The 15,276-nt window shown below is 36.7% G+C and overlaps 1 long non-coding RNA gene across 3 annotated transcripts; it reads left to right on the forward strand.

Annotated features, from left to right (window-relative positions):
- The first annotated feature begins 796 nt into the window (after positions 1-796).
- On the forward strand, positions 797-12,252 carry LOC127862746 (uncharacterized). 3 transcript variants are annotated; one of them, XR_008040781.1, is made up of 6 exons: positions 797-973; positions 3,488-3,549; positions 5,588-5,649; positions 8,128-8,189; positions 10,228-10,289; positions 11,966-12,252. It is a non-coding gene; the product is annotated as an uncharacterized LOC127862746 (long non-coding RNA). The 3 variants fall into 3 exon arrangements; XR_008040782.1 differs by lacking the exon at positions 797-973 and adding an exon at positions 2,652-2,715; XR_008040783.1 differs by lacking the exon at positions 797-973 and adding an exon at positions 2,656-2,704.
- The last annotated feature ends 3,024 nt before the right edge of the window (positions 12,253-15,276 follow it).

The following is a 15,276-nucleotide window of genomic DNA, read 5'->3' on the forward strand; positions in this document are numbered from 1 at the left end:
TTTTAGAATGTTTCTTTGTGCAATGTTGGTAGGGAAAAAAATTGATGTTTAACAGAATTCACATCATTTGCTTGAAGGTTAAAAGACTACATGAGACTTTGACAGATGGCGGGAAACCTCATCCCACTGGTACGAACCCGGTAAATTGATGGCTGTAAAACGTGACCGCTGATTCGCATCGAGTTCTTTCTTGCAAACGCATGACCCCCCCTTTTTTATTGTCTAAATCATTGCGATTGGAATGCTCTTGTAAGAAAAGGTATGGTTATGGGGGTCTCTATGCGCAAAGTTTTGACTTTATTTTTGTTGAAGTTATTGCTTTACATTGAATTTGTGTAGGAAATCTTTTGTATATTGTAAACCTAAACTAGCTTTAGGTAAAAATGAATATCATCTGCAAGTGCAAAATATGACTGGGAAAGCTGATTTTTGGTCATTTCTTAACAAAGAGAAGAAAATAAGTGCCTTAAATGCATGAATTCCAGATAATTTGACCTGGAATAGTTGTTTTTTCAAGTTGACCCCCCCCTGATATAGCCAAATAAGGGCTAACTTGCTTTCCCGACTTGAATTCAAAGGCATATTGGTTGACCGTGTAGCGTTAGTGTGCTACATGAAGTCAGAATTCAACGCCAGGAACTCCGTTGATCCAGTAAACGCAACAATAGCTAGTGCATAAAGCATGAACATTCAAACAGAGCCCCATTTTCACCGACATGGAATGGCGGACATTTTTACAGTTTGGACAGTGGCAGCAGGACACTAATTGAGGCAGCCTTCATATTTAGTACAATCATGAACATAACAAGGTTTATTACTTCATATTATTCATAAAAATACACTAAAAATACTTAAATGCATGTTTTTTGCCATTTTATATCTATTTTTTATTGGGAATTTTGACTTTTTCAGGTAGAGGAATGTCTGCAACTAAGCCGAGGGCCACTGGATAGGGTTGTTGATGGTAAAACAGGTAATAATACTAAATTATTATCATGTACGCAAGCAAATAAGCATATTTATGATGCTTAAGGTGTGAAATACTGTCATAATCAGGTTTGTGGTCACTCAAACCCTTGCCGCCATGCAATTCCCCGTGCAGTTTGTATGGATAGTTCCGCGTCCTGACACGTAAAGCTCGCGCTTTGTTGGCAGCAGAAGTTGGCACTTAACAGGTTTATCCTTGTTCCTTAGCATGTATGCAGTGCATCTGAGTTGATATGCTACTTGTAACCCTACAATTAGCTTGTGTTTGGTATTGTTTTCTCACAATATGCTTACAGTCATGGTCCCGGCTTGAAAGGATGTGGCGTCCGACTTAAACATAGGATTGTTTGTAGCAAGTGTCCCCTTCATCATTTACCTTAGAGGGATCTTTTTGCCAAAATGTGGCACTTTCAGCAACCAGTTTAGTTTTTCATTTGGTACATGCTTCTCTCATTCAGTGATTTATGGGAAGTATTGACCTTATTTGCTTGTCTTTGCATACAAAGGTGACATGGATCAATGATATGTGTTGTGTTGAGAATTCTGCGGGAAGCTGTGTCCCCAGAAGATGTACTAGAAACCTCTTTCAGGAAGCCTGCATTGATCTGAGCTGCCTTTCTGCCCCTGTTACTTCATAGAACTTCATTTCTAAGCTTATAATGCTCTCCAACATATATGTATCTTGTTCATTTTAACCTTTCCTTCTAGTTTAAACACCCCCAAAATGAGCATTTTTGTCTTTCGCTCAGTTATTAACGCCCATTTTGACCAGATTGCCACCATAAAAATAGTCAAAAGTACTTGTTTTGCGCCCAAAATATGAAATTTTGTATTCTCTTGAACCTCTGAATGACAGCTGGCAGAGCATATTGACCATCTGCTGCAGTTTAAAAGGCACCCATGGCATTATATGCTAGAATATACCATTTGCGACTGGTAAATAAATGGGCTCCGAGCAACAAGGCGCTTTCAAGATTTCACACTTTTATAAGTGTGAAACAACAAGTTATAGGAAGCTTATTGATTTCTACACTTCAAAGTATCTTTGATCTCTCATTTTTGCTTATTTGTTGTTGTCTTGGATGAAATTGGATATTTTTGCTGTGAAAATGACATTTTTGGGGGTATTTAAAAAAAAAACACACACAAAAAAAGACATTATCAAAATTGCTTGGAGTGAAAATATCTAACAAGTTCATTCTTTCCCCACCCCGCATAAGCCCCACGTGCCTGTCCATATGGTTTGTTTTGGTATTTTGTTGCAGATATTGAACACAACAGCTTTAACTCTTAAAGGGACATTTAAGCTTTAACAGCCCTTAAATCGCCTTCTTCGGACCGAAAACACCCGCATGTGAAAATGTGATCTAAAATGGCCAAATGGACAAATAATCCAGCCAAACTTAATATATTGGTGCAATATGAATAGGAAGATAATAATATGCAAGAAAAACACATTTCATTCAGAACATATTTTTCCTTTAGGTTACAATATACTAAATCTTTTGGAGTGCAATGCTATACTCTTTAAAAACCTGAACATCATTTATAAGAAGACACAATTCTCTGTGTGGGCACTTGCCATGACTTTATTTTAGAATGTTTCTTTGTGCATGTGGTAGGGAAAACATTGATGTTTAACAGAAATTCACTCATTTGCTTGAAGGTTAAAGACTACATGAGACTTTGACAGATGGCGGGAAACCCTCATCCACTGGTACGAACCCGGTAAATTGATGGCTGTAAAACAGTGACCGCTGATTCGCATCGAGTTCTTTCTTGCAAAACGCATGACCCCCCCTTTTTTATTGTCTAAATCATTGCGACTTGGAATGCTCTTTAAGAAAAGGTATGGTTATGGGGGTCTCTATGCGCAAAAGTTTGACTTTATTTTTTGTTGAAGTTATTGCTTTTACATTGAATTTGTGTAGGAAATCTTTTGGTATATTGTAACCTAAACTAGCTTTAGGTAAAAATGAAATATCATCTGCAAGTGCAAAATATGACTGGGAAAGCTGATTTTTGGTCATTTCTTAACAAAAGAGAAGAAAATAAGTGCCTTAAATGCATGAATTCAGATAATTTGACCTGGAATAGTTGTTTTTCAAGTTGACCCCCACCCTGATATAGCCAAATAAGGGCTAAATTGCTTTCCGACTTGAATTCAAAGGCATATTGGTTGACCGTGTAGCGTTAGTGTGCTACATGAAGTCAGAATTCAACGCCAGGAACTCCGTGATCCAGTAACGCAACAATAGCTAGTGCATAAAGCATGAACATTCAAACAGAGCCCCATTTCACCGACATGGAATGGCGGACATTTTTACAGTTTGGACAGTGCAGCAGACACTTAATTGAGGCAGCCTTCATATTTAGTACAATCATGAACATAACAAGGTTTATTACTTCATATTATTCATAAAAATACACTAAAAATACTTAAATGCATGTTTTTTGCCATTTTATATCTATTTTTTATTGGGAATTTTGACTTTTTCAGGTAGAGGAATGTCTGCAACTAAGCCGAGGGCCACTGGATAAGGGTTGTTGATGGTAAAACAGGTAATAATACTAAATTATTATCATGTACGCAAGCAAATAAGCATATTTATGATGCTTAAGGTGTGAAATACTGTCATAATCAGGTTTGTGGTCACTCAAACCCTTGCCGCCATGCAATTCCCCGTGCAGTTTGTATGGATAGTTCCGCGTCCTGACACGTAAAGCTCGCGCTTTGTTGGCAGCAGAAGTTGGCACTTAACAGGTTTATCCTTGTTCCTTAGCATGTATGCAGTGCATCTGAGTTGATATGCTACTTGTAACCCTACAATTAGCTTGTGTTTGGTATTGTTTTCTCACAATATGCTTACAGTCATGGTCCCCGGCTTGAAAGGATGTGGCGTCCGACTTAAACATAGGATTGTTGTAGCAAGTGTCCCCTTCATCATTTACCTTAGAGGGATCTTTTTGCCAAAATGTGGCACTTTCAGCAACCAGTTTAGTTTTTCATTTGGTACATGCTTCTCTCATTCAGTGATTTATGGGAAGTATTGACCTTATTTGCTTGTCTTTGCATACAAAGGTGACATGGATCAATGATATGTGTTGTGTTGAGAATTCTGCGGGAAGCTGTGTCCCCAGAAGATGTACTAGAAACCTCTTTCAGGAAGCCTGCATTGATCTGAGCTGCCTTTCTGCCCCTGTTACTTCATAGAACTTCATTTCTAAGCTTATAATGCTCTCCAACATATATGTATCTTGTTCATTTTAACCTTTCCTTCTAGTTTAAACCCCCAAAATGAGCATTTTTGTCTTTCGCTCAGTTATTAACGCCCATTTTGACCAGATTGCCACCATAAAAATAGTCAAAAGTACTTGTTTTGCGCCCAAAATATGAAATTTTGTATTCTCTTGAACCTCTGAATGACAGCTGGCAGAGCATATTGACCATCTGCTGCAGTTTAAAGGCACCCATGGCATTATATGCTAGAATATACCATTTGCGACTGGTAAATAAATGGGCTCCGAGCAACAAGGCGCTTTCAAGATTTCACACTTTTATAAGTGTGAAACAACAAGTTATAGGAAGCTTATTGATTTCTACACTTCAAAGTATCTTTGATCTCTCATTTTTGCTTATTTGTTGTTTGTCTTGGATGAAATTGGATATTTTTGCTGTGAAAATGACATTTTTGGGGGTATTTAAAAAAAAACACACACAAAAAAGACATTATCAAAATTGCTTGGAGTGAAAATATCTAACAAGTTCATTCTTTCCCCACCCCGCATAAGCCCCACGTGCCTGTCCATATGGTTTGTTTTGGTATTTTGTTGCAGATATTGAACACAACAGCTTTAACTCTTAAAGGGACATTTAAGCTTTAACAGCCCTTAAATCGCCTTCTTCGGACCGAAAACACCCGCATGTGAAAATGTGATCTAAAATGGCCAAATGGACAGATAATCCAGCCAAACTTAATATATTGGTGCAATATGAATAGGAAGATAATAATATGCAAGAAAAACACATTTCATTCAGAACATATTTTTCCTTTAAACTAGCTTTAGGTAAAAATGAAATATCATCTGCAAGTGCAAAATATGACTGGGAAGCTGATTTTTGGTCATTTCTTAACAAAAGAGAAGAAAATAAGTGCCTTAAATGCATGAATTCAGATAATTTGACCTGGAATAGTTGTTTTTTCAAGTTGACCCCCCACCCTGATATAGCCAAATAAGGGCTAAATTGCTTTCCGACTTGAATTCAAAGGCATATTGGTTGACCGTGTAGCGTTAGTGTGCTACATGAAGTCAGAATTCAACGCCAGGAACTCCGTGATCCAGTAACGCAACAATAGCTAGTGCATAAAGCATGAACATTCAAACAGAGCCCCATTTCACCGACATGGAATGGCGGACATTTTTACAGTTTGGACAGTGCAGCAGACACTTAATTGAGGCAGCCTTCATATTTAGTACAATCATGAACATAACAAGGTTTATTACTTCATATTATTCATAAAAATACACTAAAAATACTTAAATGCATGTTTTTTGCCATTTTATATCTATTTTTTATTGGGAATTTTGACTTTTTCAGGTAGAGGAATGTCTGCAACTAAGCCGAGGGCCACTGGATAAGGGTTGTTGATGGTAAAACAGGTAATAATACTAAATTATTATCATGTACGCAAGCAAATAAGCATATTTTTGATGCTTAAGGTGTGAAATACTGTCATAATCAGGTTTGTGGTCACTCAAACCCTTGCCGCCATGCAATTCCCCGTGCAGTTTGTATGGATAGTTCCGCGTCCTGACACGTAAAGCTCGCGCTTTGTTGGCAGCAGAAGTTGGCACTTAACAGGTTTATCCTTGTTCCTTAGCATGTATGCAGTGCATCTGAGTTGATATGCTACTTGTAACCCTACAATTAGCTTGTGTTTGGTATTGTTTTCTCACAATATGCTTACAGTCATGGTCCCGGCTTGAAAGGATGTGGCGTCCGACTTAAACATAGGATTGTTGTAGCAAGTGTCCCCTTCATCATTTACCTTAGAGGGATCTTTTTGCCAAAATGTGGCACTTTCAGCAACCAGTTTAGTTTTTCATTTGGTACATGCTTCTCTCATTCAGTGATTTATGGGAAGTATTGACCTTATTTGCTTGTCTTTGCATACAAAGGTGACATGGATCAATGATATGTGTTGTGTTGAGAATTCTGCGGGAAGCTGTGTCCCCAGAAGATGTACTAGAAACCTCTTTCAGGAAGCCTGCATTGATCTGAGCTGCCTTTCTGCCCCTGTTACTTCATAGAACTTCATTTCTAAGCTTATAATGCTCTCCAACATATATGTATCTTGTTCATTTTAACCTTTCCTTCTAGTTTAAAACCCCAAAATGAGCATTTTTGTCTTTCGCTCAGTTATTAACGCCCATTTTGACCAGATTGCCACCATAAAAATAGTCAAAAGTACTTGTTTTGCGCCCAAAATATGAAATTTTGTATTCTCTTGAACCTCTGAATGACAGCTGGCAGAGCATATTGACCATCTGCTGCAGTTTAAAGGCACCCATGGCATTATATGCTAGAATATACCATTTGCGACTGGTAAATAAATGGGCTCCGAGCAACAAGGCGCTTTCAAGATTTCACACTTTTATAAGTGTGAAACAACAAGTTATAGGAAGCTTATTGATTTCTACACTTCAAAGTATCTTTGATCTCTCATTTTTGCTTATTTGTTGTTTGTCTTGGATGAAATTGGATATTTTTGCTGTGAAAATGACATTTTTGGGGGTATTTAAAAAAAAACACACACAAAAAAGACATTATCAAAATTGCTTGGAGTGAAAATATCTAACAAGTTCATTCTTTCCCCACCCCGCATAAGCCCCACGTGCCTGTCCATATGGTTTGTTTTGGTATTTTGTTGCAGATATTGAACACAACAGCTTTAACTCTTAAAGGGACATTTAAGCTTTAACAGCCCTTAAATCGCCTTCTTCGGACCGAAAACACCCGCATGTGAAAATGTGATCTAAAATGGCCAAATGGACAGATAATCCAGCCAAACTTAATATATTGGTGCAATATGAATAGGAAGATAATAATATGCAAGAAAAACACATTTCATTCAGAACATATTTTTCCTTTAGGTTACAATATACTAAATCTTTTTGGAGTGCAATGCTATACTCTTTAAAAACCTGAACATCATTTATAAGAAGACACAATTCTCTGTGTGGGCACTTGCCATGACTTTATTTTAGAATGTTTCTTTGTGCATGTGGTAGGGAAAACATTGATGTTTAACAGAAATTCACTCATTTGCTTGAAGGTTAAAGACTACATGAGACTTTGACAGATGGCGGGAAACCCTCATCCACTGGTACGAACCCGGTAAATTGATGGCTGTAAAACAGTGACCGCTGATTCGCATCGAGTTCTTTCTTGCAAAACGCATGACCCCCCCTTTTTTATTGTCTAAATCATTGCGACTTGGAATGCTCTTTAAGAAAAGGTATGGTTATGGGGGTCTCTATGCGCAAAAGTTTGACTTAATTTGTGTAGGAAATCTTTTGGTATATTGTAACCTAAACTAGCTTTAGGTAAAAATGAAATATCATCTGCAAGTGCAAAATATGACTGGGAAAGCTGATTTTTGGTCATTTCTTAACAAAAGAGAAGAAAATAAGTGCCTTAAATGCATGAATTCAGATAATTTGACCTGGAATAGTTGTTTTTCAAGTTGACCCCCACCCTGATATAGCCAAATAAGGGCTAAATTGCTTTCCAACTTGAATTCAAAGGCATATTGGTTGACCGTGTAGCGTTAGTGTGCTACATGAAGTCAGAATTCAACGCCAGGAACTCCGTGATCCAGTAACGCAACAATAGCTAGTGCATAAAGCATGAACATTCAAACAGAGCCCCATTTCACCGACATGGAATGGCGGACATTTTTACAGTTTGGACAGTGCAGCAGACACTTAATTGAGGCAGCCTTCATATTTAGTACAATCATGAACATAACAAGGTTTATTACTTCATATTATTCATAAAAATACACTAAAAATACTTAAATGCATGTTTTTTGCCATTTTATATCTATTTTTTATTGGGAATTTTGACTTTTTCAGGTAGAGGAATGTCTGCAACTAAGCCGAGGGCCACTGGATAAGGGTTGTTGATGGTAAAACAGGTAATAATACTAAATTATTATCATGTACGCAAGCAAATAAGCATATTTATGATGCTTAAGGTGTGAAATACTGTCATAATCAGGTTTGTGGTCACTCAAACCCTTGCCGCCATGCAATTCCCCGTGCAGTTTGTATGGATAGTTCCGCGTCCTGACACGTAAAGCTCGCGCTTTGTTGGCAGCAGAAGTTGGCACTTAACAGGTTTATCCTTGTTCCTTAGCATGTATGCAGTGCATCTGAGTTGATATGCTACTTGTAACCCTACAATTAGCTTGTGTTTGGTATTGTTTTCTCACAATATGCTTACAGTCATGGTCCCCGGCTTGAAAGGATGTGGCGTCCGACTTAAACATAGGATTGTTGTAGCAAGTGTCCCCTTCATCATTTACCTTAGAGGGATCTTTTTGCCAAAATGTGGCACTTTCAGCAACCAGTTTAGTTTTTCATTTGGTACATGCTTCTCTCATTCAGTGATTTATGGGAAGTATTGACCTTATTTGCTTGTCTTTGCATACAAAGGTGACATGGATCAATGATATGTGTTGTGTTGAGAATTCTGCGGGAAGCTGTGTCCCCAGAAGATGTACTAGAAACCTCTTTCAGGAAGCCTGCATTGATCTGAGCTGCCTTTCTGCCCCTGTTACTTCATAGAACTTCATTTCTAAGCTTATAATGCTCTCCAACATATATGTATCTTGTTCATTTTAACCTTTCCTTCTAGTTTAAAACCCCCAAAATGAGCATTTTTGTCTTTCGCTCAGTTATTAACGCCCATTTTGACCAGATTGCCACCATAAAAATAGTCAAAAGTACTTGTTTTGCGCCCAAAATATGAAATTTTGTATTCTCTTGAACCTCTGAATGACAGCTGGCAGAGCATATTGACCATCTGCTGCAGTTTAAAGGCACCCATGGCATTATATGCTAGAATATACCATTTGCGACTGGTAAATAAATGGGCTCCGAGCAACAAGGCGCTTTCAAGATTTCACACTTTTATAAGTGTGAAACAACAAGTTATAGGAAGCTTATTGATTTCTACACTTCAAAGTATCTTTGATCTCTCATTTTTGCTTATTTGTTGTTTGTCTTGGATGAAATTGGATATTTTTGCTGTGAAAATGACATTTTTGGGGGTATTTAAAAAAAAACACACACAAAAAAGACATTATCAAAATTGCTTGGAGTGAAAATATCTAACAAGTTCATTCTTTCCCCACCCCGCATAAGCCCCACGTGCCTGTCCATATGGTTTGTTTTGGTATTTTGTTGCAGATATTGAACACAACAGCTTTAACTCTTAAAGGGACATTTAAGCTTAACAGCCCTTAAATCGCCTTCTTCGGACCGAAAACACCCGCATGTGAAAATGTGATCTAAAATGGCCAAATGGACAGATAATCCAGCCAAACTTAATATATTGGTGCAATATGAATAGGAAGATAATAATATGCAAGAAAAACACATTTCATTCAGAACATATTTTTCCTTTAAACTAGCTTTAGGTAAAAATGAAATATCATCTGCAAGTGCAAAATATGACTGGGAAAGCTGATTTTTGGTCATTTCTTAACAAAAGAGAAGAAAATAAGTGCCTTAAATGCATGAATTCAGATAATTTGACCTGGAATAGTTGTTTTTCAAGTTGACCCCCACCCTGATATAGCCAAATAAGGGCTAAATTGCTTTCCGACTTGAATTCAAAGGCATATTGGTTGACCGTGTAGCGTTAGTGTGCTACATGAAGTCAGAATTCAACGCCAGGAACTCCGTGATCCAGTAACGCAACAATAGCTAGTGCATAAAGCATGAACATTCAAACAGAGCCCCATTTCACCGACATGGAATGGCGGACATTTTTACAGTTTGGACAGTGCAGCAGACACTTAATTGAGGCAGCCTTCATATTTAGTACAATCATGAACATAACAAGGTTTATTACTTCATATTATTCATAAAAATACACTAAAAATACTTAAATGCATGTTTTTTTGCCATTTTATATCTATTTTTTATTGGGAATTTTGACTTTTTCAGGTAGAGGAATGTCTGCAACTAAGCCGAGGGCCACTGGATAAGGGTTGTTGATGGTAAAACAGGTAATAATACTAAATTATTATCATGTACGCAAGCAAATAAGCATATTTTTGATGCTTAAGGTGTGAAATACTGTCATAATCAGGTTTGTGGTCACTCAAACCCTTGCCGCCATGCAATTCCCCGTGCAGTTTGTATGGATAGTTCCGCGTCCTGACACGTAAAGCTCGCGCTTTGTTGGCAGCAGAAGTTGGCACTTAACAGGTTTATCCTTGTTCCTTAGCATGTATGCAGTGCATCTGAGTTGATATGCTACTTGTAACCCTACAATTAGCTTGTGTTTGGTATTGTTTTCTCACAATATGCTTACAGTCATGGTCCCGGCTTGAAAGGATGTGGCGTCCGACTTAAACATAGGATTGTTGTAGCAAGTGTCCCCTTCATCATTTACCTTAGAGGGATCTTTTTGCCAAAATGTGGCACTTTCAGCAACCAGTTTAGTTTTTCATTTGGTACATGCTTCTCTCATTCAGTGATTTATGGGAAGTATTGACCTTATTTGCTTGTCTTTGCATACAAAGGTGACATGGATCAATGATATGTGTTGTGTTGAGAATTCTGCGGGAAGCTGTGTCCCCAGAAGATGTACTAGAAACCTCTTTCAGGAAGCCTGCATTGATCTGAGCTGCCTTTCTGCCCCTGTTACTTCATAGAACTTCATTTCTAAGCTTATAATGCTCTCCAACATATATGTATCTTGTTCATTTTAACCTTTCCTTCTAGTTTAAACCCCCAAAATGAGCATTTTTGTCTTTCGCTCAGTTATTAACGCCCATTTTGACCAGATTGCCACCATAAAAATAGTCAAAAGTACTTGTTTTGCGCCCAAAATATGAAATTTTGTATTCTCTTGAACCTCTGAATGACAGCTGGCAGAGCATATTGACCATCTGCTGCAGTTTAAAGGCACCCATGGCATTATATGCTAGAATATACCATTTGCGACTGGTAAATAAATGGGCTCCGAGCAACAAGGCGCTTTCAAGATTTCACACTTTTATAAGTGTGAAACAACAAGTTATAGGAAGCTTATTGATTTCTACACTTCAAAGTATCTTTGATCTCTCATTTTTGCTTATTTGTTGTTTGTCTTGGATGAAATTGGATATTTTTGCTGTGAAAATGACATTTTTGGGGGTATTTAAAAAAAAACACACACAAAAAAGACATTATCAAAATTGCTTGGAGTGAAAATATCTAACAAGTTCATTCTTTCCCCACCCCGCATAAGCCCCACGTGCCTGTCCATATGGTTTGTTTTGGTATTTTGTTGCAGATATTGAACACAACAGCTTTAACTCTTAAAGGGACATTTAAGCTTTAACAGCCCTTAAATCGCCTTCTTCGGACCGAAAACACCCGCATGTGAAAATGTGATCTAAAATGGCCAAATGGACAGATAATCCAGCCAAACTTAATATATTGGTGCAATATGAATAGGAAGATAATAATATGCAAGAAAAACACATTTCATTCAGAACATATTTTTCCTTTAGGTTACAATATACTAAATCTTTTTGGAGTGCAATGCTATACTCTTTAAAAACCTGAACATCATTTATAAGAAGACACAATTCTCTGTGTGGGCACTTGCCATGACTTTATTTTAGAATGTTTCTTTGTGCATGTGGTAGGGAAAACATTGATGTTTAACAGAAATTCACTCATTTGCTTGAAGGTTAAAGACTACATGAGACTTTGACAGATGGCGGGAAACCCTCATCCACTGGTACGAACCCGGTAAATTGATGGCTGTAAAACAGTGACCGCTGATTCGCATCGAGTTCTTTCTTGCAAAACGCATGACCCCCCTTTTTTATTGTCTAAATCATTGCGACTTGGAATGCTCTTTAAGAAAAGGTATGGTTATGGGGGTCTCTATGCGCAAAAGTTTGACTTTATTTTTTGTTGAAGTTATTGCTTTTACATTGAATTTGTGTAGGAAATCTTTTGGTATATTGTAACCTAAAAGCGACATGCTCTCAAGTACAATCTTTGCCATCACAAAAAATCCTTCCAGATGTGGAAGGATTTTGTATTTTGTGTTGAAGTATTATTCAATGAAAAGTAGTATCATTTTCTTTTATATTTTGAAAATAATGTATACGCATAGGTTCATGCAAAACAAATAAATCACCAACATTAAAAAAGTAAAATAACATCAGTAAATTATTGTACCACGTGGCTCAGCTATCATCAAGTGGTTGGTATTAACGACAGGGATTCGATCCATCTATGCTGATTCCAGTCAAATCTCTGCGCAGAGGTTGACAACTTTAAGCGAAAATAGATGCAACATTTTTCACATAGAGACTCCAATAATTATACATTTTTTAGGGCATTCTTAGCTTTAAAAATATAGCAATTAAAATATATGTTATTGTAGTATTTCTTCTATAAATGCCCAGTTAAAAACCATTGAAGGAATATCATTTAAAACTCAAAACCATTTTACCTTTACTCGCTAATTTACATTCCGTACTCTTTAAGCATACACACTAAACTCTCTGTTCTACATGTTATCACAGAGGCGTTTATCTCGCGGCGTGTCCTGCAAATAGGCGTAGCCATTGCACGCTACACTACAATCAAGTTTAAACCAACTGGGAACTATAGTATATAAGTATACCCGGTATCGTTAAAAAGATATTCGGCGTATTTCATAACTTTGAAATTATTATAATTGGATTATATACGTTTATAAATAATTAAATGGAAAACAAAGGTTTCCGTAATGTTGTTGTTATTTTTCCTCTCGTCAGTCGCATATCCTTCGCATAAAATGTGTGTATTAAGTACACGTATATTCAAACCACACAATAGTGTTCTTAGATAAAAATTATACTTCGGGAGATCACATCATATGTGTCCTCACGCGGCTAACGTTATGATTTAATTTCTTCACCATCAATGTATTGTATGTTTATATTTGACTTACACGAAGTTTTCGTTCGACGCATTCAAATCACACTTTCAGAGCCGCATCATGCGAAAATGGGTATTATGGTGTTTTCAGCCAAAAATTACGCAGTCTGGTCAGGAGTTACGCTGTCCGCTATAAAATCACGCAAGGCTTCATGGTATCATTAGGTATCTAATAATAATAATATTATAATAATAACTTTATTTCATGAAGAATTCACATTAAGAAATAATTTCTTTTTTACAATGTGGTCTTCAGTAACAAAACACAAGTATACATATTGAAACATGCATACGATCATACAAGAGAAAAAAGAAAATTAACTACTAGTATACAGTTAAATGTTTTATCCCACTTTAACAGCGAATTCGGTTGATTAAAGCCCCGTTGATTAAATATCATCTATAATCAACGGCAGGAAATGACGTCAATATTTCGACGAAATGACGTCATAAATCCAGCGAAATTATCCACTCAAACTAATTCTGTTTAAATAAAAAGGTTTACTAAATTAAAAGTGGGATAAATAGAATAATAGATAAGTGTTGATTAAAGATCACGTTCATCATGCTCGGCACGAAAACGAAAAAGCACTCGCCAAGGCTCGTGCTTTCTGTTTTATAAGCCTCACATGACAAACCTGATCTAAAATCCACACCAACCCATTATTCTCTATATAATGACTTCCTTAACAAATCCGACGACGAAGATGACGACGACGATGATAATGATGACGATGATGATTATGATAATACAAAATATGCAAAATCTGTTACAAAAAACAATCTTTCAAAAATCAATCTTTCAAAATAAATCACATCAGACACATCACAACAAAGTATTAACATAGAAAAATAATAAAAAAAATAAAATGCGCAGGCTGGACGTTAGCAAGGCTGATGGCATATGACACAAAATCGATTTTCGCAGGACACAGGTCTTTGAAATCAAATTGCGTCTTGTAAATGGATCTTCGAAACACAATACTTTATAATAGAAAAATGTTGTATATACATATATAGCTTTTCTGCAGCCTATTCATGTATCAGGAACGATTTCCAGAGGCAAATATTTGTGGATATATAATTAAACGGTTTCCATGTTATCGTAACAGACACTAAACTATTTCGAGTTTGTTTCCTCATCGTGAAAGCAATAGTGTGATATCATCTTTTAGCGGTAGTCTTTTATGTCTTCCCCTGACGATTAAGTGCCTAAGCAATGCCCTTGAAATTCTGCGAGATGGATTTTAACGAGTAATTGTTACTGGGCAAACATTGGTGTCTTTGTGTCGTATGCACATTCAGAGACTAGTCCGGAATTCTTTACCCTGAACAATCTTATATTCTATACGTTGTACACCGACGCAGTGATGTTGCCAGAGTTCTGGTGGATTTCTCTCGAATCAGGCAATGAAATATTATAATTTTTATTATTCGGGTCTGCTGGCTTTATGTAACGGTCATGTAAAGTGAAAAAAAGGTAAAACAGTTACGCCGAAAAAGTTAAAGACTACGAATATTGATTTTGCCACGAGTTAGGAAAAGTGTCGCACATATGTCTCAAATATTAAAAACACGACGATCAACTTTGTAACTGTTGTCATTTATTAATACATATATAGGAAGACATCATCCATGTGTACTGGTTGGCATGGGTAAGATTTTGAATAAAGCTTATATAGGCAACTCAAAAGGAAATGAATATACTTATGTCATTTAATAAAATGATATGCATTGGATGTTTATGTAATAACAACAACCCATACTCTCATAAACTTGTTAACTCTTGGCATTTGGTGAATTTAGATGGTCAAGTGTTATTTGAGTATGAATACAAAATATATTGAATAAAAAAAATGAATACATGCCTCAAAAAGGTATATGGGATTCACTCACTCTTGTAATTTCTTCGAAAAAAATATGGGATAATTATTCATAGTCCGGTTAGCACATTATTTCATGCGGCTTACAGTAAGTGCACCTACATAAAGACAGGAGTAAGTATTTGAAGATCGTAACGATAATTTAAAGCAAAGGTAGATTCACATTTATTTACCACTGTCA

Source organism: Dreissena polymorpha, chromosome 16 (genome assembly GCF_020536995.1).
Source record: "Dreissena polymorpha isolate Duluth1 chromosome 16, UMN_Dpol_1.0, whole genome shotgun sequence".
NCBI classification, from domain to species: domain Eukaryota; kingdom Metazoa; phylum Mollusca; class Bivalvia; order Myida; family Dreissenidae; genus Dreissena; species Dreissena polymorpha.